The sequence below is a fragment of the Capsicum annuum genome, chromosome 12 (assembly GCF_002878395.1).
Source record: "Capsicum annuum cultivar UCD-10X-F1 chromosome 12, UCD10Xv1.1, whole genome shotgun sequence".
Classification (NCBI taxonomy): Eukaryota; Viridiplantae; Streptophyta; class Magnoliopsida; order Solanales; family Solanaceae; genus Capsicum; species Capsicum annuum.
In genome coordinates this window covers 15,338,455-15,365,197 of record NC_061122.1, presented here as the reverse complement: position 1 = coordinate 15,365,197, position 26,743 = coordinate 15,338,455, and the positions used below count along the sequence as shown (strand labels likewise).

The following is a 26,743-nucleotide window of genomic DNA, read 5'->3' as shown; positions in this document are numbered from 1 at the left end:
ATGGCTTCAATCGTAATAGCTAAGCTGCATTTTTCTCCCCCCCCCCCCCCCCCCCCCCCCCTCCATCACTTGGAAAACACACCCTTTTTGGAACTGTTCTTACATCTACTCTTTCTGTCCCATCCAGTAAGTTTACTTCTTCAACATCCTCAATTTCAGAATTTCCTTTTTCTTCTTTTGAAATCTGTTTCTTGTGTACCAACTCATCAGAAAAGTAAACAGTTACTCCGTCATTTTAATTTGTCATGGAGTTTAAGAAAGTAAAATAAGATGTTGAAATATTATGATCTTAAATTAAAGATATGTCATATATTGTGGTTTTAAATTAAAGATATGTCATATGTATCAAAATGTGTTATAATTCATCATTATGCATGCTAGAATGCGCTTTAATTTTGTCGTTTTAAACATGTTAGGTGGAAAGTTAAAATTAGATAGTCGCTAAAAACAAGGAAAGGTCCATTCTTTTTTAAATGGACTAAAATAAAAAGTGGGTAAAACAAATTGAAATGGAGGAAGTTCTTTGATTAGTGGCATACGATTTTAATTCTGAAAATCCATTATTTATTCTTGATTATGCGATTGTCTTGGAACTTTTCATTTTGTTATTGATATTACATGAAGTTGATTTCTCAATTTTCACCGGACCAGTAGTTATTAACTCAGAAAGCTACTTTCTTTGTTGAACAAAATTGGAATCAAGATAAAAAGAGAGCATTTTTTGAGATAATAATTGCTAGTTGATTGATCATTTGAGAAATCAATCCGTACTACATGATTTGAATTTGGGACAATGAGAGTTGGACTTAATAACTAAAGCTCATTGAAGTATAATCATGAGGTTGGGTGCATATTGATTTGATAAGTGAAATTTTTGTTGTAAAACTGGGTTTGTACCTTTTGGTGAAGGGAAAAAGGACCCATTTTATCAGGGTAAACTGTTTTGACTTTTATAACTTGACACTTCCCAAGTTCCATAGGCATTTCATGCGGTCCTCACATAGTTTAAGTTGGAGAAGGTGAAATTTGCTGGTCATCTGGACATCCAGCTTTTACGTAATACACGTTAGATGTAGTTAAGAACATGGGATGACACTACATTTCACTAGTGTTTTCTTTTTGTGGTAAGGTGTCTGGACCTCGATTAAATCCACAGACTACCTACCACGAACACAGTTACCGGATAACTCTATTCATCAAGATTTGAATAGTTGGCAAGAAATTAATTACCGCGTTTTTGCTATTTTTCATTCGAGAGGTTAAAGATTAGTATGGATGCTTCTTGTTATAGAGGTGTAATTTGTCCATAGAGATGATTTAACAAGAGTTACATATTACTCAATGAACATACATCATTTACTAGCGAAAGAAATATTGCTATTCCATATCTATATATATAATAAAACAAAGAAGTTAGCCTAAAATTAAGTCAAGCGTCATATTGAGAACTAGCTACTTGGTATTTTGGCAACAAAAACCTATTTTGTTGGTAACAAAATTTATTTTATTGATTAACTATTGGCATATTGAGAACTAGCCACTTGGTATTTTGGCAACAAAAATTTATTTTGTTGGCAACAAATTTATTTTATTGATTAATTATTTATTATATATATATATTTTTACATTTTCAATTTTTAAATTTTCATATTATTTTCATATCTATATATATAATAAAGCAAAGAAGTTAGCCTAAAATTAAGTCAAGTGTCATATTGAGAACTAGCCACTTGGTATTTTGACAACAAAAATCTATTTTGTTAATAACAAAAATTATTTTATTGATTAATTATTTATTTTATATATAGATTTTTACAATTTCATATTTTTAAATTTTCATATCTATATATATAATAAAGCAAAGATGTTAGCCTAAAATTCAGCCAAGTGGCATATTGAGAACTAGCCACTTGATATTTGGACAACAAAAATCTATTTGTTGGCAACAAAATTTATTTTATTAATTAATTATTTATTTTATATATAGATTTTTACATTTTCATATTTTTAAATTTTCATATCTATTTTCATATTATGGTAAAAAAATATTGAATGAACACTATTATTTCATATTTTCATATTGTGATAAAAATAATTAGAATTGGCTCCTATTAATGAACACTTATAATTATTGATATATTTCAACTCTATATATATAATAAAGCAAAATGTTTGATGAATACTTATGTTTATTTTTATTCTATTATTTCATGTTCTGATAAAAATAATTAGAATTGAGTCCTATAATTGATAAAAAGGTGCCATCCATCAAAACAATTAAGTTTGACCTATTTTTGTAAAGCAATAAATGAATGAATCTAAAAAAAATCGTAATTAGGAAAAACAATAATTGTTACCTTATTTGAGTTTTTAGCAAATTATAAAGATAATTATAATCAATTGACTATAATTAAATTGTAAATTTATAAGAAATTTTTTATAAATAAATTAGTAATTCGGAAAATAAATAATTGTAACATTTTTAAAATTCTTCCTAAAATTAAAAAGGTAATTGATATCAATTTAATATAATCAAACTATAAAATCATGAGAAATCATGGGATTGAATTTCCAAAAATTATAAAGATAATTAATATCAATTGTTTATGTATTTGAGCCCTTTATGTAATTGTAGATTAATTAAATACAATCGAGCTATAAAACTAGGACAAATTTATGATAAATAAATATATAATATTAATAATAACTTTATTGCTATCAAATTAATTATATTAAATTGAACTAGAAATTGGTTAATATTGACAATTATTTTAATAAAAAATACATGGAAAGATTCGTAATTGATATGCATATATTGGTAAAACAAAAAACAACGAACACTAACTATAAAGGTAATTAATATTAATTGTTTCCATATTTGAGTCCTTTATGTAATTGTAGATTAATTAAATACAATCAAGCTATAAAATTAGGACAGATTTATGGTAAATAATTATATAATATTAATAATAATTTTATTGTTATAAAATTAATTAGATTAAATTGAGCTAGAAATCAGTTAATATTGATAATTGTTTTAATAAAAAATATATGCGAAATTTCATAATTGATATACATATATTGGTAAAAAAAAAAAACAATGAACACTGACTACTACTTTAGCCATAAATATATTTTAAAATTTACAATATTAAATTTAAGGAACTTGAGTCTATATATTATTATCATAAAATTGATTCTAGTTAATTGAAATTAATTAGTTGATTGTGTAGTCTTATTACAATTATGTCGTACATTATTTATTTAATAAAAGTACATATAATTAACTAATTGATTTTGTGCAATCTACTATGATTTATTAATTCAAATGAAATGATTTTTAAATGGTAAGTTTGGATTATAAAAGAAAGGAGATTATCGTATGACTTTAGCATTTCTTATGTATTTGAGATAAAAAGATGTCATCCCTCAAAACAATTAAATTTTAACTATTTTAGTAAAACAATAAAAGAATGAATATAAGAAAATCCGTAATTGAGAAAAAAAAATTGTTACCTTATTTGAGTTTTCTAGAAAATTATAAAGATAATTAAATAATCAATTGACTATAATCAGATTATAAATTTATAAGAAAATTTTGAGAAATAAATCAGTATTTAGGGAAAAAGTAATCGTTATCTTTTTAAAATTCTTCCCAAAATTATAAAGGTAATTAATATCAATTTGATATAATCAAACTATAAGAAAATGAGAAATTCATGGGATGAAATTTTTGAAATTATAAAGGTAATTAATATCAATTGTTTCCATATTTGAGTCCTTTATGTAATTGTAGATTTATTAAATATAATCAAGCTATAAAATTAGGACAAATTTATGGTTAATAAATCTATAATATTAATAATAATTTTATTGTTATCAAATTAATTAGATTAAACTACGGTAAAACTCAATTAATATTGACAATTATTTTAATAAATAATATAAGCAAAGTTCAATAATTTATATACTTATATTGATTAAAAAAACAACGAACATTGACTACTACTTTAGCCTAAAATATTTTTGAAATTTACAACATTAAATTTATGGAACTTTAGTCTATATATTATGCTCATAAAATTTAATCTAATTAATTGAAATTGATTAGTTGATTGAGTAGTTTTATTACAATTATATCATACATTATTTATTTAATGAAAATATATATAATCAATTAACTGATTTTGTGCTATCTACTATGATCTTGTTAAATCAAATGAAACGATTTTTAAATGGTAAGTTTAGACTATAAAAGAAAGGAGATATACAAACCCGCGTGATGCGTACATTATTTATATCAATTCAGTGATGTTTGTATGGAAAAGTTAAATTTTGGAAAAATAAATATCTTAAATATCATAATTTAAGTTAATTTGTGTACTAATTTGAAAAAGTTAATTTATAGTTTATATTATACTTTTATTATATAGAAAATTTGACCTCATATGACTATATGTAGCCATTGAATAACACAAAAATATTTGTTACACTTTTCTTCTCTATGTGTGTGTGTGTGTCTGTGTGTGTGTCTCTCTCTCCGATGGGTATTTCTCAAGTTTTTCATTATGAATATGTAGAAATAAGAATTGCCAATGGTTTGCTCAATATTCATTCGGATTTTTCTTCATGAATTTCAGGCTTTAAAAATAAAGATTTTGACATAATAAGGATCACACATTGATGGAATGTTATCAATAATTCAGAAAGAGAGTTCAGCAGAAGAATAAATTTATGGGGAGGTTGAACAATGTAATCGCAATATAACATAGGTTTGAAACAAGAAAATCATTTGTTGAAAATGATTTGAATTATTCGTAGTGATTTTTCTTTAATTATTCGTAGTGATTTTTCTTTCTCGAGGAAAATAAGTTTGTTAGTTTTTAAATCTCTTTATATAAATACAAATTGTACTATAAATAATATAATTTCTTAATTATATATTATTTTGAGGTTTTGCATAATTATGATACAAAGATGATTGATTTTTTTATTTTATTAATCATTATTTAATATCATATTTGGTAGAGTAAAAGATCAACATGTTGAAGGAATGTTGTCACTAATTAAAAATGAGATTTCAATAAGAAAGAAACCTATGAGAAACTCATTATATATTCAAACAATATTGGTTTGGAACAAGAAAATTATTTGTCAAAAATGACTTTAATTATTCACTATATATTCAAACAATATAGGTTTGAAACAAGAAAATTATTTGTCAAAAATGACTTTAATTATTCATAGTGTTTTTGTTCCTTGAGAAAAACAAGCTTGTTACTTTAATGATTTCTTTATCCAAATACAAATTTTCGGTAATATAGTATCACTAAATAATGAATCTATTAATAAAATTAAGAAAAATATATCAATTGTTTTGACACAAATGAAAAATAGAAATTGCAAGATCTTGCTTAAGATTATTATGATTTATTTGTTAAAAATTTTTAGAGATAACTTTCATCTCTTTTCTATATTTGGTATCTTTTTTATTCTGTTTTAACTTAAATGTAATTGTTATAAATGGTATAATTAGAATGATACCAAATATACCAAATATAATTGAAGAATAGGTATCTTTTAAGTCTTGAATGAAGGATTGGTGACATTGACCAATAGATAGGGTCAAACATTATTAGGAAACTTGATCAAGTTAATTGTGGGCTTGATTAATATTTTCAAAACTTTCTAATCTTTTTAAAAATACAAATCAACCCACACCCTCTTCAATTCAAATCAACCACTCTCTCCTCTCTCTTGACAGCTTCTCTCAACTCTCTTTCAACCAACCGTTCTACAAAATTTCTTCCTTGAAACCCCGACGATAAATAGTTGAGCTTCGAATTTCTCTCTTCAATTCAATCAACCTGTCTCTCATCCCTCTCTCGACAATTTCTCTCAACTTTCTCCCAACCAATTGTTCTGCAAATTTCTCATTTCAATCCTCGGCGACTTCAACATCCGACTACAAATAGTTGGGCTTCGAGTTTATTTTCGACTTCAATCGACGTGACAACATTGCTCTCCAGCCACAACAGCTTCAAATTCTTCATCGGTCCTTTTCTTCTTTCACAGGTAAAAATTTATAGCCTTTTTAGTTTTGAAGAAAATGAGAAACTTGAGCCAACTTCTCTTATAGTATTGGTCAACAATTTCAATATTTGTTGCACTAATTTGAAATGCGGTCTGAATAAAACCCTAATTTCTGATATTTCTTCTCTTTTCTTTTCAAAGTGAATTATGATATTTTATTGTTTGTTGCATTTTTTTGAAGTTTTATTTTTATTGTTTGTATTTATAAAAACAAAAGAACAATTTGGTTTGATTTGTTCTGTTCTTGTTCTAAGTAAAAATGGTGAAATTACTGTTTTTTGTTTAACAAAATCATGCTACTATTTTCTCCGACAGATTGCCCATCTGGTGCTATATATTAATCATTTGATGTAACAGATTTATCATATGATGTAACAGATCAACTATCTGATACACCAGAGGAACCATCAGATTATAATTCTGATGCAACAAATTAATAATCTGATCCAATAGCTTTACCATATATTGCAACAGATTAAGCTTCGAATAAAAAAATCTGATGCAACTAATTAGCCATCTGGTGCAATGGAAGAACCATCAGATTAATGATCTGGTGCAACAGATGAACCTCCTGTTGGAGAAAATCCTACCAACTCTTCCTACAGGAAAAGTCCAAAACTTGATTTTTCCAACTGATCATTCATCTGCCGTGATAGACGACCCTATGCTGGAAGAAATCTAAACAATATTGACCGTTGATAACTGTTCCAATAGATCACTCATGTGTTGCAACAGATGTCTGACCTGTTGCATAGACCATTCATCTTTCTCAACAGATGAGTGATATGTTTTGTATTAGCGCAACAGATTACTCAGCCATTGCTATGGATTATTTAACTGTTTTAATAGATCACTCATATGTTGCAACAGATGATGTCACAATAGTTGTGTGATCTGTTGAACAGACCATTCATCTATCTTAAAAGATGAGTGGTATGGTTTGTATTATTGCAACAAATTATTCATCCGCTGCAATAGTTTGGTTATATGCTGCAACGGATATACTACCTAGTGCAACAGATCAGTGATCTATTGCAACTGTTATTTTACTATTTTGCTTATTTTATTTACTGTTATCCTTTTTTAATGATAAATTAATCAACAAGAATATATTATTTTATGTTCCAGTTAATTTTAGATAATATGGTTACCAAAAGAACAGAAACCGAATCAAGTCCAAGTAAAGGAACAAGTGAAGCAGCTAGGCTACATCCACCACTCTATGAGCTTGCTTCACAAACGTTATCTCAATCGGGAGCAGAATATGATAAACACGGGGAGGAGAAATGTTTCAGAAGAGATGATGCAGATGCTAATAGCCCTTCCACCGAAGAGCTGGTCAAATCCTTCAGCATTAATCATTATCCTGTGAGAATGCAGTGTGATGGTGCCGTAGATTTAATGGGTGATTTCGTGGTTAAGTCAGCCATGGAAAAATCTTTCGAAGCCTTCAGAAAAATACTTCAAGAACAAAAATTGGATGCTTATTTCAGGGACAGTTGCTTTGGAAAATATCTTGATATGCTGGAGAACAACAATGCTCGTTTCCAAATGAAAATGATATATGAACTTCTCAAGCGTAGGTTATGACCATACTGGTTATACAGATTTTGCCTCTCCTAGTGAATGTTCTGCATGTAAATGTCAGGACTGCAGGGTGAAACATGATGTAGTGATTAATGCTATTAATGCATTAACTTCTTCTGTAAAGGAATTGACATCTAATAGGGATTTCATTCCATCAAAGAGGATTTTATTTCCATCCGCTTAATTAGAGATTAGGGATAAGAGGTGAAGGAGAGTGATTTCCAGGGCATTATTAGGCATCCAAAAAAGTGAAATTGCAACTCCTCTGTCTGCGTGTTGCACTGAGCAACATACAATGTCCAAAGGAGAGCAGCACGAGCTGAAGAAGGTGAATATATTATATGTCTTGCAACTGACAAAATAAACAGACACATATCTATTTCAACAGATGACACATCTGCTAAAAATTATCAAACAGATATATACATCTGTTGCAACAGTTGACTAACCTGTTGCACCAGTTATTTGATGCAACATATGTCTCGTCTATTTTAGCAAATCAAACAGATCTTCGTACAACTTTTATTTGTACCAACAGATGACCTATCTGCTGCAACAGATGATTCATATGTTGCAACAGATGGTTCATCCGTTGGAAATTATCACACAGGGTCTTCCTCATGTAGAAATTTTTTCCTACAATTGATTCATTGTTTCAATAGAAATATAATATGTTTGGGATAACTTAAAATGGGAGGAAGACCTGTTTGATTTGCTAGAAAAGATGAGTTATCCTTTTCCATTTTGTTGTATCTCCATGATTAGCATTGACCAATTTTGGCTTTCCAGGTGGATGTAGAAGAAGCTACTGCTAAACAGTATTGATAATATGCTACTCTTTTTATGGAAATACAGAGAAAAGAAAGTGCAAAAACCGTACGTAAGCGATAATGAAGATCCACGACGAGCAAAGTCTAATTTCATAGCACCGGATGAAGAACAACTTGTTCATACTGAGTAGATCTTTATAGCTTGAGCCTATCAAAGCAATCCTTGGCAGTATACTTAAATTGTTGTTGATGTATTTGTTGAGATCTGTACCCATAATAATTTTTTATATTTCATTTATTCGTTGATTTATTTCAGCTAATTTATGAAGATTTTGATTTATTTTATTTTCTCTACGAATTTTATTTATTCCTTACATTTGAACTTATTAATTGAAAAGGAATACTAGATTCAAATATTACAGCAGATAATGTATCTGTTGCAACAGACGACACATCTATTGGAAAATTCGAACAGATTTAGATATATGTTGTAACAGGTAGGTGATCTGTTGGTATTTATCAAACAGGTCTTCCCACTGTTGCGACATATGGACTTTAGATAAAAACATCAAGATAATACAATAGATGACACATCTATTGAAAAAAATAGATTTAGACATATGTTGCAACAGATGGACTTTATCTGTTGCAATAGACGACACATCTATTGGAATAATTGAATAAATTTATACATATGTTGCAACAAGTAGGTTATCTATTGGAATTTATCAAACAGGTCTTCCCACTGTTGCAACAGATGGACTTTAGATAAAAACATCAAGATAATGCAACAGATGACCAACCTATTGCAACAGATAAACTATATGTCAGAACAGGTAGGATAAATATTACAACGGATGAAGAATCTGTTGCATTATAAAAATTCAACTTTTATTGGAAATAAAAAATTACCACTACGTGTAAAAAGGTTAAAGTGAATTGAAATAAAAAAGGCGTAACCCATCGATGGTGTTCAGTTCAAACACCTAAAATAAAATAGGCATCAAGTAGACATGTTCATTTTAAACACGTAAAATAAAATAGTCATCAAATGTGTTAGTGTCAGTCCTGGCATATTTCGCTGACTTGCCATTACTTGGCCCCCAACGGTTATTTTTTCCCCCATTGTCTTATATATTCATCTTTCTCCTAAAATTTAACCCTAAATTCTCAAACCCTCTTCTTCATCGTCATCTTCTTTTATCTATCCAAATTCTTTAAATTATTACTTTCATTTTTTCCAACTGACCTTGACAATGTCGAGCGCATCTTCCACTATTTTTTGGGATAAAGATTTTTGATATTGTAAGTGCGGTCATAAAGCTTTGTTAAAGACTTCTTGGACTCAACAAAATTCGGGTCGTAGGTTTTTTACTTGTAAGATTTCAAAGGTAATATTTTTTATTTAATTAATTGATTAATTATTGACTTGTAATTATTTTGTAATTGTGTTCTCTTTTTTTATAGAAATTGGGTGGATGCGATTACTTTGATTGGTATGAAGAACGACACCCTTCACAAGTAAATCGTGTAATCTTGGGTTTGTTGAACAAAGTCAAGACTTCTTAAGAGAAACAAAATTGAGCAAGAAGATACTACCTTGTTGCCATTATTGCTATTGGTTTGGTGTTGTTGCGCACATGGATATTGAAGCCTAATTGCTGAAATTTTCATGGTGGTGTGTGTATTTGCTACTGGTTTGTTGTCAATGAGAACATGGATATTCAAGCATAATTGTTGGAAAATATCAAAAAGATTTAGGCATATGTTGTAAAATTTAGGTCATCTGTGGAAATTATCAAACAGGTCTTTCCACTGTTGCAACAGATTAGACTTAGATTATTAGATTATTCATAGAAATTATCAAACAGGTCTTCCCACTGTTGCAACAGATTAGACTTAGATTATTAGATTATTAGATTATTTAAACAGGTCTTCCCACTGTTGCAACAGATTGATAATCTAATCTATTGCATTATAAAAAACTCAACTTTCATCAGAAAAAAATTATTGTCACTACATGTACATGTAATAAAGTGAAGGGTGACTTGAAATTAAAAATTTATATTTCACAGGCTCTTCTATATACACAGGCTTCAAGTTTCCAGTTAGTACCCCATAAGCCCAGACCTCTTGCAAGTTTGCCATAGCGTTGTCGCACAGAAAAGTCGTTGGCTCGGCCATTTCTATGCCGGTCAACAAACAATCGATGTGTACAAGAGCGTGCGAGCCGCTCGCTTTAGCGGCATCATCTTTTAGAAGGATCATTCCCTTGTTTTGACCTTCAAAATCCTATGATTTCTTCATCAACACTTCCTTTGGCAAATGATTCATCAGTTTACTCTCCCTCAACAAGATGAACAACAGCACCATCAGTGGCTCCACGAGGAGAAAAAGATCGAAATTGTCAATGAGAGGTACGTTGGAGTCATAAACATTGCTCTTTCCCTCCCCGAGTAGTATCTCAACAACCCGATAATGCATGACGTTTACGCTAATGACTGAAAGAATCCTTTTTGCCTCGGTCCAGCTCTTATCGTGTGGATTTGGCCTGTCCCCCCTAACATATCTTAATATTTCTTCTTCATCCAAGACCAACGTAGGAACTAGGAAATCAAGTCCCATGCCAAGGGCTGACGCCTCTCCATTGAGTTGATCGTACCTATCCTAGAGCTTCTTGCAGAAGTCGAGGTCTATTATCCTATCGGCAGCGTCATAATCTTCCTGGAACATTAATTGTATTTTCTTCATGAGGTAGAGAATCATGTCAACATGCTGTGAGATAAGAAGTCAATTTTTAAATAGGTTAGTAATTGTAAAGATGCAATAGATGGTCCATATTTTGCATAGGGTTCTCTGAATCAATAATCCAACGCAACTTATGCAACAGATGGATAATAAGTTACAACAAAACTACAACCAGTTGCACCAGTATACCTAGTTATTACAATAGATGTGAAATCTGTTGTGTAGCTTCTTATTCATGGGGTAGATTAGAAGGGCTAGATTAGGAAAATTCAAATTGCCTTGTCCTCGTATGACATACGCATATCAGTCATGGTCTGGAAGTCTTGGGGGGAAAAGGGAGGCCTGGGGTAATCTGGTGTGCCTGGCTTGGCATTCTTGGCCTGTCGCAGATCCCTCTTCTCTTCGGCGCCAAGTTTTGCGTATATGTACACCTTCTTGACTGCCTCTGAACTTCAACAGCTTTTGGAGAGGGAGGAATTGCAATTTCTTTTAATTTTCGAGCGGAGAGTACGTCTCTAATTGCTCTTTTCTTTCTCCTAACCAACGTTGTAGGAGTGTGTGTCTCCCTCACCTTCTTGGATAGTATGACACACCTATTGGATTTGAATTCCTCAATAGCGTTAGAGATAGCCTCTAATTTTTCAAAGAGTTTATCCTGTCTGTCTTTGCACTCATCGCATTCACAACGAGAACACGAGGGTGAAGAGGGGTGAGAGGGACTTGTCTAAGGGTGAAAAAGGGTGTTTTCAAACATATTTATTCTTTATTAAGCATCAACATACTCATCATCACGAGTGGTAGAAACATCATCATGCCTGCCACTAACACCAACAACTTCACCAGAAGAAGCACCCGGATCTGCCTTAGTAAAAGGTTGGTCATGAAGAGTTTCAACATTAGGCTGACCTTGCCTAACTGCCCTCTTATGGCTGTTGCTCAAGCCAATTCCTTCTTTATTAACTCCACCGTTGGGTCTGTAATAGTATCAACATGACCTAAAGTAATATAAGAAGTCATCACCGACTCCTCCTCAGTAGGCACGATCCGTGGATGCACAACCTATAAAAAAGAAAAAAAAGACAGATGTATTTAAATTATATAATATAATAATTTTCACAGTTGGTCTACATTTTTTTAAAAAAACCCATCTATTGCATAGTTTGCAGTATATGGTTAACATCCGTTTGAGTCTGGTTCAGAGAAACAGAGCAAAACATAGATAATCTGATGCAAAATATCAATCATCTGTTGCAATAATTGCACAGGATGGGTAATCTGTTATGCAACAGATGATCTGTACATCCCAACAGATGAAGATATGTTATCAAATTAAACATCTGTTGCATAATTTATAGTAGATGGTTAATCTTTTAGGAGTTGGGTTCAGAGAACCAAAGCCACAGATGGGTAATCTGATGCAAGATATACCCCGTCGCAACAGATGTCCCATATGGTGCATCAGATATAACATCTCATGCACTATATATAACATCTGTTCAATATCTTTCTTTTCTTTGAGTAGAATTATTTTACTTGAAGAAGACGTACTGCATCATCTGGAGGGTTAAAGAGATCAGCCTCCTTATTATTGGTGTTTCTCTTTGCAGCCAATCACCTAAACATCCTTGGTGAGAAACCTCATCCGGGTAATCCATTAACTGCTTTTGGAGGGGAGGAATGACTTTAAATGCCCAAGCCTGAAAAGTGTAAACAGGAAGCAAGCAAAAAAAATCATAATAACTATATTCAATATAAATTAATGGATGAGTAAAATTAGTGATTAATTTTACCATGAAAGCCTAATGAATGCAGAATAAAGTGGTCGTCCCTGATGATAGGTTTGTCAGTAAATATTAGACAGTCAAGTAGAAGTTGTCACATCCCCAGGAATAATTGTTGAATTTATCAAAACCCTCAGCACGTGCCAACAAATCATCTTCTAGGACTTTGTTGACGTCTGTTGCCAATATAACCGAATGAGCAAACCAAACTAAGCACAATTTCTCCCTGTACTGCTCTGGTATAGTTTTATCCTCGAGATCTATCAACAAATCCGATGCTTTGTAGCCACGTCAAGCAATGTCAAACAACCCATCTATTTTTTCCTTGCATATTCTTGCCTTGGACATTTTGCGGGGTGGTGGTCCTTCTGGACAATGGCATCTCAGGCCCGACACTATGGCAAGCTCTTATAAGCTAAAACAAATAGGCATGCCACAGTAGTTGATCCAGATTTCATCCATCTTCTTTTTGCCCCCTCCTCCGGATCTTTATCATCCCCCGTGTACTTAATCCTACGCTTGAGAAGACCATATACCATCGTCATAGGGAAACGGATACGGACAGAGGGGTCCTCAATCAGCTCAAGAAAACGTCCAAAGTAGCTCTTCTTAAAAGTCTGCCTATGTTTTCGTTCTTCATAATTTTCATAAAATGTTCAAAAATTTTCCCCATCTGACATTTAAGTACAATTTGACCAGTTAGTTGTTTTCCTTCTGGGTTATTTATCGGCATCGCAACTTCAAAGGTGTCAATACTAAAAGTTTTGACAGGATTATGCTGGGATGTCGATATTAACTCACGCCCCGTTGGTGATCCATTATCATCATGTTGATGATCATCCTCTTTCTCTTTCTGACTCTCCAATTCCTCCTCTTTCTCACTTTTATTTTCTTCATCACCATCTACGGACCCTTTTCCACCTCCCTCAATATTGTTTTCACATCTCTCCTCAGCTTCACTTTTCCCTGACTGATATTGTTCAGGAGCTCCTTTGAATCCCTCTATACTGTAGCCTTTTTTTTGAGTGGTCAGATGTTGATCCACTTTCACTTTCTTTTCTTTTGGGAGACATATTTTACCTACAGACAAAGAAAAACAAAAATTACATTATGGTTGATGTATGCATAGATTTTAAAAAATACATTACAAACACCATGAATACTGACACACCAACAGCTACCACCACAAACACCACCAACCAATGCCAACAATTAAACAAACACCACGAATACCGACACCACCATAAACACCACCAACCAATGCCACCATAGGTGCCACCACGACAACCACAAACACCACCACCACCATCCAAATATACCATGACAGTCAATGGAACACAAAAATGGAAACTAGGGATTTCTTGAGTTCTTCTTACGATTTTACCATCAAAACTCAAAATTGTAAACCCATTCTCAAAGATAATACAACTAAAAGTTTTATTTTTTATCATTAACTTAAAAGCCCTTATTTTTTAGAAAAAAACAAATATAGAGCTCTTCTCGAACTCTGTTGCCTATGAAGACAAAGAAAATGACTGATACAAGCAAGAATTATGTCGAAAATAACACCTATGTGGTCGGAAATGAGAAGAAAAACGATCTGTTGTGGAGGGTTGAGCAAATTTATTGAGTAGTTGTTGTCTGTACTGTATTGTTGAGTGAGAATGAGAGAGAAAGAGCCAGACCTCGAGATTTGAAATGATGAAACATTTTGCATGGGTTGATTTGTATTTTGAAAAGAATAACAAGTAGTTTTGAAAATGTTAATTTGGTCCGAAATGATCTTAATTATTTTTAAAATCATAAAATATATGCGTAATTTTTAAAATCATATAAAAATAATTAAAGTTGTAGTTGACCGAGTACTCTAGGAGGTGACCATGTAAAAACTCACCCCTGGTCCTAGATTACTCAATTTAGGAGTCTAACATATGAACTCAATTGAAATTGTAAAAAATAAATATTTAACATGTTGCATCAGATTTCTCATCTGTTGTAAATTATCAATCAGATTAGGTAACAATAGATTATGAATCTGATGTAAATTATCAAATAGATCAAGTCATCTGTTGCGACAGATTACCCATCTGTTGTAAATTATCAAATGGATTGTCATATGTCGGAACAGATTACCTATATGTTGTAAATTATCAAATAGACGCTGCCATCTGTTGTGGTTGACCCTATGAGAACTCACCCCTAGTTCTAGATTAATCGATAGTTGACCTTATGAGAACTCACCCCTAGTCCTAGATTAATCGATAGTTGACCTTATGAGAACTCACCCCTAGTCCTAGATTATTCAATCAAGGTATTAGTACCCTAGTCCTAGATTAATCAATTAAGGTATTATTCTAACATATAAGGTAGTAAGAATCGGTTCAGCTCAGAGTGATTGATTGTCAACTCTAGTCGGGAGGAATGCAGTACCATTTCATCATACAATTGACAAAAGACTCAATTGAAGTTGTAGTTAACCCTATGAGAACTCACATTCAATTAAGGTATTAGTCTAACATATGAACTCAATTGAATTATATATAAATAAATATTCAACCTGTTGCAATAGATGTCTTTTCTGTTGGATCAAATCAAACAGATTATGTAATCTGTTGCAATATATTACACATCTATTATAAACTATCATATAGATTAAGCCATTTGTTGCGCCAGATCACAAATCTGTTGTAAACTATCAAACAAATTAAGTCATATATTGTAATAGATTACCCATTTGTTGTAAATTATCAAATGGATTGAGTCATATGTTGCAATAGATTACCTATCTGTTGTAAATTATCAAATAGGAGTTGTCATCTATTATAGTTGACATTATGAGAACTCACCCCTAGTCCTAGATCAATCAATTGAGGTATTAGTCTAACATATGAGGTAGTAAGAATCAGTTCGGCTCAGAGTGATCGATCGTCGACTCTGATCGGGAGGAACACAGTACCGTCTCATCATGCAATTGACAAAAGACTCAATTGAAGTTGTAGTTGACCCTATATTCAATTAGGGTATTAGTAACCTAGTCCTAGATTAATCAATTAAGGTATTAGTTTAACATATGAGGTAGTAAGAATCGGTTCGATTCAGAGTTATAGATCGACGACTCTAGTCGGGAGAAATGTAGTACCATGTCATCATGTAATTGCCAAAAGACTCAATTAAAGTTGTAGTTGACCTTATGAGAACTCACCCCTAGTCTTAGATTATTCAATCAAGGTATTAGTACCCTAGTCCTAGATTAATCAATTAAGGTATTAGTCTAACATATAAGGTATAAGAATCGGCTCGGCTCAGAGTGATCGATTAACGACTTTGGTCGGAGGAACACCGTACCGTCTCATCATGAAATTGTCAAAAGACTCAATTAAAGTTGTATTTGACCCTATGAGAACTCACATTTAATTAAGGTTTTAGTCTAACATATGAGCTCAATTGAAATTATATATAAACAAATGTTCAACCTGTTTCAATATATGTCTTTTCTGTTGGATCAAATCAAACAGATTAGGTAATATGTTGCAACATATTATGCATCTGTTGTAAACTATCAAACAAATTACGTCATTTGTTATGACAGATTACGAATCTGTTGTAAACTATCAAACAGATTAAGTCATCTGTTGCACTTAAATATTTTTTGATCTTTTTTTATAAAGAAATTTAGGTATTTCCTGTTTGAGATAAAATAGTTAAAATACTAAGGCGGTAAAAAATATTACCCGGTACAACTTTGATAACTCAAAAATCTCCTGAGTGAGTAGTCTTATCTGGTCTTTTTTATGTCACCGTCTCTTCGTACCCCTCAAAAGTTATTAATGAATAATTAAAACCCCCCATATCTAGAACTCTCTTTCCTTCATCCATAAAGTAGTCTAGACTAGACTCAACTCATAACTCTTATTTATTCTTTATTCTTAATTATCTTTGTTGTTTCCTTTTTTCCTTTCTTTTCTCTCTTCTTTCGGATGAGGATCCTTTAGGATCTCAACCAATCAATATCTTTTCTCGACTGAACAGGATGTTCTGATCCGTTTGCTTTTTTGACATTACAGGTATGGTTCAAATTTGCTCTTTTCATCTCGTCTTCTTATTTGTATGTCATTTAAATTAGTTATTTACATCTGTTGCTATCAATGATTTACCCATTACCAGTTTGCTATTTATTGAGAAAATTGAAGGAAAGGTGACTTTTAAGTCTTGAATGAATGAACCGTTGTTTTTATTAAAATATGCGAAAAAATTCATCTGTTGGGAGAACTTAAAAAGCCTTGTTATCATATCAGTATAGTTTTTTATATCTTTTGTTTGGTACTTTGGTGGTGCTGTTGTTAGGGTTGGTGGTTGTGTTGGAACATGTGATGTTTGTGTGTTGGATGGTGTTGGAACATATGGTGTTGTTTTGTTTGTTTATTTGTTGTTGATGCTGTTGGTGGTGGTGTTGCAATAGTTTTCTCAACTATTGCAACTGATGAATCAATTGTTGGAATAGACGAAGAAACTTTTTGAAGAAATCAAACCAGTAGCAAGGTTGGTTTGATTTATTCCAACAGATGGCCCATCTGTTGTAACATGTGATCCATCCTTTGCAAATAATGCCTCATTGGTTGAACAGATGGGTAATCTATTGCATCATATTGGTCATCTATTGATTCACTCAATTTTGCATTACCCTTTTGTAATGTTCTTTTTCTTCTTCTCTTGTTTACAGATAAAAGAAAGTGAAATTGGATCCACTTTCGTTCGGCCAGCATTAAAGGCTAGAGTAAAGATGGGTTCGGAGGAATAAGCTGCTTGCAGATGGAACCACTTCATATATGGAAGGTATGTATTACTGATCAACCTATCATGAAAACACACATCCAGTACAATGATTTTGTGAATGTTTGTTCTTTTCCTATTAGGCATTAATTCTTCAAACAAGATATGGAATTTTACAGTTAAGATTGTTAGGTTTGAACTGGTAAGGCTGAGGGACCAAGACGGTGGTGTCGATATCCCGTTACAATTTAATGAAGGTTTATGCTCATGTTTTTGTGTCAAGTTTAGGGAAGGGTTCAAGTTTTTGGCAGCAGTGTAAATATCCAATAGTGATTGGACTGATTTTAATGGCACAATGGACTTCTTGAAAGGCCTCTGAAGCCTCACAATGCAGCAAACAATGATAGAACTAATAGAAATCCCCCTGGTCCAAATTTATATGGATGGGTTATTGGAGGAAACTATTATACAGCAGAAGGTGTTTGGGAGAAAACCTGTACGGGAAAAGGGAGGTTGAGAAGGCCATATATCATCTTAGTACTTGTTTAAGAGGATACACAGGGTCGGAAGGAAAGTGTAGCAAAATTGGCTTATGAAATTGACATGAAAAATGAAAAAACTGGATGAGATGCGAGTGTGAAAGTGTATCCAAAAATGAAAATCCATCAGTTGTTGAAGAAAAAAAAGAATGGTCAAGAGGAATTGACCCTATGTATCCTCTTAAACAAGTACTAAGATGATATATGGCCTTCTTAACCTCCCTCTTCCCGCACAAGTTTTCTCCCAAACACCTTCTGCTGTATAATAGTCTCCTCCACCAATCCACTCATATAAATTTAGAACAGGGGAATTTCTATTGGTTCTATCGTTGTTTGCTACATTGCAAGGCTTCGGAGGCCTTTCAAGATGTCCATTGTGCCATTAAAACTGGTCCAATCACTATTGAATATTTACATTGCCGTCAAAAATTTAAACCCTTCCCCAAATACAAAAATATGTGCATGAATCGTGTCAATAAATTGTAATGGGGTATCGACACCACCGTCTTAGAACTCATCTGCATTATCAGTTCGCACCTATCAAACTAAACTATACAATTCAGGATCTTATTTGAAGGATCAGTGTCTAATCATCGGTAAAAACTGCATTCACAAAATCATTGCACTTTATGTGTCTTCATGGTAGCCTGATCAATAATATACATAACTCGCATACATGAAAATGGGATCCATTGCACGCATCTTATTTTTCCTTCCCCATCAGGACATGTCAGTGTTGTTTATTCATCTGCTCGAATGTGATGACTATTAAAATAGAGGTGTGAAGAGTCGTGACTTTTTATCTTAACACATTCAAAACAGCTGATGAATTGAAATCTCTATCCATTGAAACTTACGAATCAGCTGTTGGAAGAAATCAAAACATCTCCTCCAAATATATGGTCCATCTGTCGCAACAGATAATCTATATGTTGCAACAGATGGTAAATCTGTTGCAATAGACCTGACTTTTTTTTAATTAATCTGCACGCATTTGATTACTTCTTTCTAAATACGTTTGTTTCAATTTAGTTTTCCTATTTATAAAATCAATAGAATTTTATTATATTCTTTCAAGATTACCCCTATTATTAAATGACTACATAAAGTATATTATTCACATTTATACTTTCTACTCATAATTAATAAGGCCAATTTGGTAAAACAATCACCTAATTTATATTTTTATTAATTGGTGTGCAAAGCCCATGGGGCCCAACTAATACGTAGCGGAGGGACTATTAAAAAGAGGTAAAGACTTTTTATCTCACACATTCAAAACAACTAATGAATCAAATACTCCATCTGTTGAAACTGAAACTAATGAACCAGCTGTCAGAAGATATCAAATTATCTCCTCCAACTTATACATATTGTCCATCTGTTGCAACAGATAATACATAAGTTGTATCAGATGTCTTATTTGTTGCATATACAAACCTTTTATTACAATAGATGGTAAATCTATTTTGACAGCCATCTGTTGCACATTCAATCCATCCATCTATTGCAACAGATGCTAAATCTGTTAAAAATTCTGAATGATCTGGTGCAACAGCTCAATAATAACAGCTTTTATCTAGTCTCAAACCACTATGAAAATGTAAGAAGTAATTAGTGTAAAAGAAAAAGTCGCGACTTTTCATAGAAGATAAAATGCCACCAATTTGAATGTAATTAATACAATGGAGCTGAACAGTCCTGCCTTTTGGCCTGACACGTCCAGATTATATTATAGGTCCCTCAATCTTCATTCAACTCTATTTATTTCTTGCATTTTTTCTTTTGTGTGACATCTTCAACTACTTCTCTTCAAAGATCATATTCCTTTCTCATTGAGGTAAGTTTTTTTGGGCATAAATTTACCAGTTGGTCATATACGTTGTATTACATTGTGAACATTTTTCTTTACATTTGTCAATTTATGCGTTTTCTAGATATGGATGATCCTTTTTTGGACATTCCTATTCTATGCGACACAGTGCGGGAACTTCAAAGGCAGGTTAATGACCTGCAGAGCGAGTTGGACGCTTTGAGAGCAACAATGTTCAGAGAGATGCAGAGGCTGATGAGAGCCCTACTGCTGCGAGTTGGTTGGCCAGCTGTCATTAATGATGATGATGATAATAATACTTAGAATGTGTTTTTTCTTTTAGCGTATGTATTTTAATTTTTCTATATTGGATCTATACCTAATGTATTTTATTTTTTATTTAATGAAAAATTTACTTTTAGTCAGACTTTGGCGTTTTAATTCTTATTCAGTTTTCATTCTATTTTCTTCTAATCTAATACATATTAACATGTCGACGGTTGGAGGCAATGTTGAATCCAGTAGCACTAGAAATTTTGGCTTTTGAGTTCTTTCAATAGTTGGAACCGATTGGTCATCTGTTGGGTTTCAACAGATTATCCACCTGTTTTGACAGATTTTTATCTGTTGGAGGAAAGCATTCCAGTTGTTTGTGCAACTGTTGAGAATAATTATGGTCTGCTGTATTATTTAAGTTCATGTTTTGCCTTATTTTATTGATGCACAAGTTATTTAAAAAAAAACATTTTATATATAATAAATGATAACATTAGGTTCACAAAAATAAGTTAAATATATAAAAGTCCACAACAAACAAACAAACAAACAACAACACAAGTTTCTGCAATTACAACAATCATGGTGGATTATGATTCGGGCATGTAGTTATTTTGTGGCCAGTGCACTTACATATGGAGCACTTGTTTCTTCTTGATGAAAATGATTCTCCAACTCCACGCCTCCTTTTATATGGCTTTCTTCCCGGTTTGATAGTGCTCGGGTCAATATATAAAGGAGGTATTAATCTCCCTATAAGCTCTACTGGAACAACCCAAGATTCTTTGGGAGGCACCGGAGTAATATGCCCACTATATGCCATTTCATAATTTTCCACCGAATAACATTGAGAGGAGTGCTCGTAAACTTCAGGTCCATATTTATGGCCGTATTGAGCTCGAAGGGCTTCCATAGCATGTGGACAAGGTATTTTATCCAAGTCAAAAACTCTACACGTACAAGATCTCGTTTAAAGATCGACTGTGGTAGCATCACCATGACCGGTGATATGAAATTTGTAATCTGCTATTTTATGAGAGAATAACCTATTCCCCAAACTGATGTTCGTTGATATTTTATTTTCAATTTCAAGAACAAATTGGGTTCATTTTTCTAGGCACTTGAACTGCACACGCCTTTCGTTAAAAAAAATAGCTATATTTCTCGCTTATTTTTTCAAACATAGCCTTGATGGGAAATTTTCTTTCATTGCCAAATAATGAATTCACCGATTCAGCTATGTTTGATGTCATAATATTGTACCTATAGAAAAGAATCACTTAGTACGACATCAAACTAAACTTGTAAATCAAATAAGACATTAAATTCATAAGAATGTACCTATTTGCTGGACAGAATGCCCGACTCCATCTCTTGTAACTGACACGTGCAAGAAATTCTGCTACCTTGGGATTCATATCCGTTATTTGATTGAAATGGTCTAAAACTCCTCTCTACTATATGCTTTAACTGCTCTATAAACAAGGGCGACGACCCTTTCGTTGTGATAGTTGTTTCGAATGTTCTCTCCAAGATGCCTGATGCAACAACCAAAGTAAGCTGAAGTGAAGAAAAGTGAACCCATCTTTGGAATACTTGGATGTATATCCGATACAAAATACAAATCTTCGGTATCTTCGATGCAGCGTCGCAGTTGTTCAAAAAAAATCCATAAGAGGCATCACATTCCTTGTTCGCTACACAAAAAGCGACAGGAAAGATGTGATTCTCCGAATCCTGCGCCACCATCGCTAGTAGAACTCCATTATACCTGATCCTCAAGAAGGTACCGTCGACGGCTATGCATTTTCTCAAATGTCGAAAACCTTGAATCTAAGCACCGAAGGATACAAAAAAGTACTTAAACCTTCCGTTTTCATCCAAATGCAATTTCGTCTTACTTTCGGGATTTGTGGACTCAATCATGTAACGGTAAGCATCCAAGACTTCATACCCATGCTCGAGTGTCCCCCCGAACCAGGTCCTTGGCAATCCCCATGGCCTTATATACCTTCCAATAACTAACCAGGACACCTAAATCCGTAAGGATTTGATTGGCCATAAGCCTTGTTGAAGGGCCTTTGCCATCGGGGAAACTACTACTGAAATATTCACCGAGAACCTTTGCCGTGGCGTAAGGATTTTGGCCCAAGATGTGCTCCAAACCACATGTGTGATGCTTTTCATGTTTATGAATGACGAATCTGTTAGAACTTGCGTACTTCACCACTCTCAACCACCATTTGCAGTTCGAATTAGCATATTTAAAGCAAAAAACACTGCTCGAATTAATCACCTTCTTTATTCTAAAATCTTTTTTCACGTAAGAAATAAACAAAGTGTTAGATAGTTCATTCTTGTCCTTGAATGACATTCCAATAAAAAAGCCGGTCCCATCGTCTTGAAGATTTCCAGATTGTGTCGATTGAGAAGAACTGCACATCATATTGGTCGCATCAACGGGCATAGGTGTTTGATCATCATCTAGAATATTCATGTCTAGATCATCCAACCTATCATCAAAGAAGTCTTATTTTTCTTCTTCTTCTATGTTCTGATTCTTATTCTCATTCATCTTTTTAACCATGTACACCCTTAACACCGGGCTGGTTGAATCACTTAGATAAGAACACAACCGAACTTGATCGGTTATCTTGAAAGGCAGTACCCTCTGATTTTCAAAGGAGTTGTGCATGTAGATGATGGAAAATTCTTCTGGTTGACAATTCAGTCCACAAAAGCTGATGATTAAGTTCACAAAATCATTATACGAAACACCACTTTGGACTGTCATAGCTATCTTCTCTAGAATTTCACCCTCCTTTCAACGCCATACATATCGATTGCTCTTCTCAACCCAATGACCATGACAATCCACCCCTATTGTTATTAATCCCTCCATTAGTGGTACCTAAATAAATTCATTTGTTAAAAAAAAGTTGATAGTGATTTCATAGTGCCGTGAATGAATCCTAACAGATGTGTTATCTGTTGTAATAGGTAAGTGATGAGTCGCAACAGATTCTTACCTATTGGGATTCATGTTATGGGTCTGAATATCTGTTGCAACAGATAAATCGCCTGTTGGAATTGATGTTATAACTAAATCACCTTTGAAGCTAATTCCAACAGATGAGTGACAGTTGCAACAGATAATTAACCTGTTGTGACAGATGACTTACCTGATGCCAAAGGTTATTAATCTGTTGTAACCTATGTTGGAATTGTGTTCAGGTTCTGTTGCAATAGGTAACTAATCTGTTGCAACATATATGTCAAATGTTGCAACAGATGAGCTATCTGTTTAAACATGAATCTAACATATCAGTCTTCTTTTGAAATAGATATCTCATCTATCGCAACAGATGATTTATCTATTTAAACAGATGAATTTTATGTTGGATTCATGATTGGGTTCTATCCATTATTGGAAAACAACAACACAATAGCAGTTACTCAGATTATAAATTCAACTAAAATCATAATTTGACTTACCAACTAAAATCTATTTCTATTTAGTGATTACTTTTACTTAAATATTGTCCGCACATCGTGTGGGTACTAATACTAGTTTACTATTAAATAGTAGTAAACGAGCCTATGATTGAGGATATCCTAAATTCTTAATTAACCTTTGTCTGCTATGGAGATAAATGATCTTGTAATAGGACACTCTTGAAGATTCATTTGATTACAAGATACAGGTCTCTATTAACATATAAACCAAGTAATATCGCTGAAGTCTTAACCAGGTTAGATTGACTTTAAAAGCTTATTAAATATGCCAAGTCATATTCAGATTTTGGGTTCTGATACATCACCTTGGCAGTTATGAAGTTTCTCCTGCTCATTTTATGTCTCGTCTCCTCCTTGGTTTGTTTTCATGCTTTCATGTTTAATTAGTCCTAACATTTTACAGATTCCTTCTGACTGTTACAATTTCTGTAGCAAGATAAGTTCATCTGGTCATCACAACAAAGACAACGGGTGAAAGTTCTAAATCCTTATCCTCCCCAAGTGTTGTTAAATCAATAAAGAATATTGTGAGCAGGGGCAGATCTACAGGGAGTTCATGGGTGGCATGACACCCACACTTCTCGATTGAAACTCTATATATTTATATGTATCAGTTAATGTATAAATATTACTCTTGGTACCCACAATATCAAAGGAATTGGTGGTGCAAGTGGTTGGAATAGCTTGGTTTAACTCCAACAGCGTGGGTTCAATCCTTGCTCAACACTATATTTTTAGTTTTTAAGAATGATTTTTTGCACTATACTTTTCTCTAGAAAAACATGTTGTGGTTATGAAGAATGGAACCTTTGACCTCTTCTTATAAAAGACTTGAAAATACCAACTAGGCTAGCTTTCATGTAGTGCCAAGATTTGTTGATATATATAATTATAGTTTATTCTTTGAATATTGACTCCACTATCCTAAAATATCATACGGAGTATATATTACTGTTCAAAATAAGGTGGCACCCAGAGCTTCCAAATCCTAGATCCGTCTCTGATTGTGAGTGTCCTTTCTGTTCATTCTCTATTATCATCTTGATTCCTAGAGTTTCATTGCAGTGACACTCATACGAGAAACCGAATAAATCCATTGCTAATTTCTCTTTGGAAAAATCTGAGCAGTCAATTGATTTTTAGTCTTTTTCGTTCTTGCACTTTTGCATCGTTTTATTTTTTATGGATTGCACAAGGACAAAGACTCCATGCTACACCCCCCATCCTTCTCCCTCTAGAAAAAAGAAAATAAGTCTCCTGCTGACACTGTAAAACAAAATAAGTTTTATGTCCTTCTTTGTTATGCTTAGATTCGTTGAATTGTATTTTTTTTATTGTTGAAACAGTGGGGCACACCTGAAGATCGGATTGCTGTAATTGGATTGGGAATTGCTGCTGTTGTTGGTTTCTGGGCTGCTTTGAATCTTGTCACGATAATTTTTATTTCTTTATATATGGATGTCAGAGTTATTATATGTGCATATTCCATACCACATTGAGAAGTCTACAATATTTGTTGGGTGTGCAAAAACCAAACTCCCACATTGGTAGCTGAAGCAATTGGGAAGATACATATAAGGTGTAGGATCTCTTAATGGTATGAAGTCATTTGATAAAATCATGCAGACTTAGTCCAAAATGGATAATATCATACCATGATGAGCCCAAAAACTAGTATCAGAGCCCAAGTTCACTGAGAATGTGGGAACTATGGATCATGGTGCTAGGCCACATGGAACTTGGTTCAAGACTTTATAATGATTGTTGGCGAGCTCAGGTCCGAAGAAGTCAAAATTGGAGATAACTTTATTGTTTGTGGCATAATTGATAAACTTCCACCTTCATGGAAGAAATTTCAAAAAACTATGGGCCACAAGCAAAAGAAATCTTCTCTTGAGACTTTAATAATGAGAACCCGCATGAAAGAAGAGGCAAGGGGCCAAGATGCACTTATGCAAACAGAAGAGAACAACATCACACCAAAGGTAAATTTAACTTCAAGTAATGCTACCCCTAAACCTAACAAAAATATTGCGTTGAAGACTAAGAAGAAAAAATTCAAGAATAATAATGGTAGACATCCCAAAAATAATAATGGTGAGAATAACCAAGCAAAAAATCAACATTTACAACAAAAAGTCACTTGACTCTTGTGGACCCAGAGAACAAACATATGGTTGGGTGCAGTGGCTTGAGGATGTGACTCTTGTGTCCAACTTTCTGGGTTGGAATCCCTACAAAAAATACTATTATTTTGAGCACCCACAACCTTGAAATCCTGGGTCCTAATAAGAAGCGTAAGGCAATCAACCACAACTAAACATTTGTTAAGTGACAAAACTTTAAGAACTGTCTCAAAACAGCTCTAAAGTTCCTTTAATAACTCAAGAACCGAGTAAGGGAACATTGAAGTAAAATTACTAGTAATCCAAAATTCTTTAGGGGTGTTCCTTCAAAAGTCATGCGCTGAAGCCTGCTGTAATGCCCCGCACTTTCCTAAGCTAGAAAACTAACCGTTATTCGTTTATGTGAAAACCCCAATTTCGTAAGCCATATTTGGGCACCTAAATTATCAAGAGTACCCTATTTATAAGAGAGCTTATGATCTGTTAAGTGTGGTTATATGAGTCACTTAAGGTAGTACAAGCTAAGGGTTTTGAAACCATCAAGTTTTAGTGTTTGAATTCGCAAGGGTCATTTTGAATAAGCATAACTTGATAAATATGTGGTATTTCTGCATATTTCTACCCACAAAATTATAGAGAATCGAATTAGCGCTTTCCAACGATACTAATTTCACAAAAATCCGACACCCGAGCTAGGAGTTATGGCTTTGCGAAGTAGAGTGCG

The 26,743-nt window shown here is 33.1% G+C and overlaps 1 pseudogene; it reads left to right on the top strand.

Annotated features, from left to right (window-relative positions):
* On the top strand, positions 1–25,501 carry LOC124889301 (annotated as a pseudogene).
* The last annotated feature ends 1,242 nt before the right edge of the window (positions 25,502–26,743 follow it).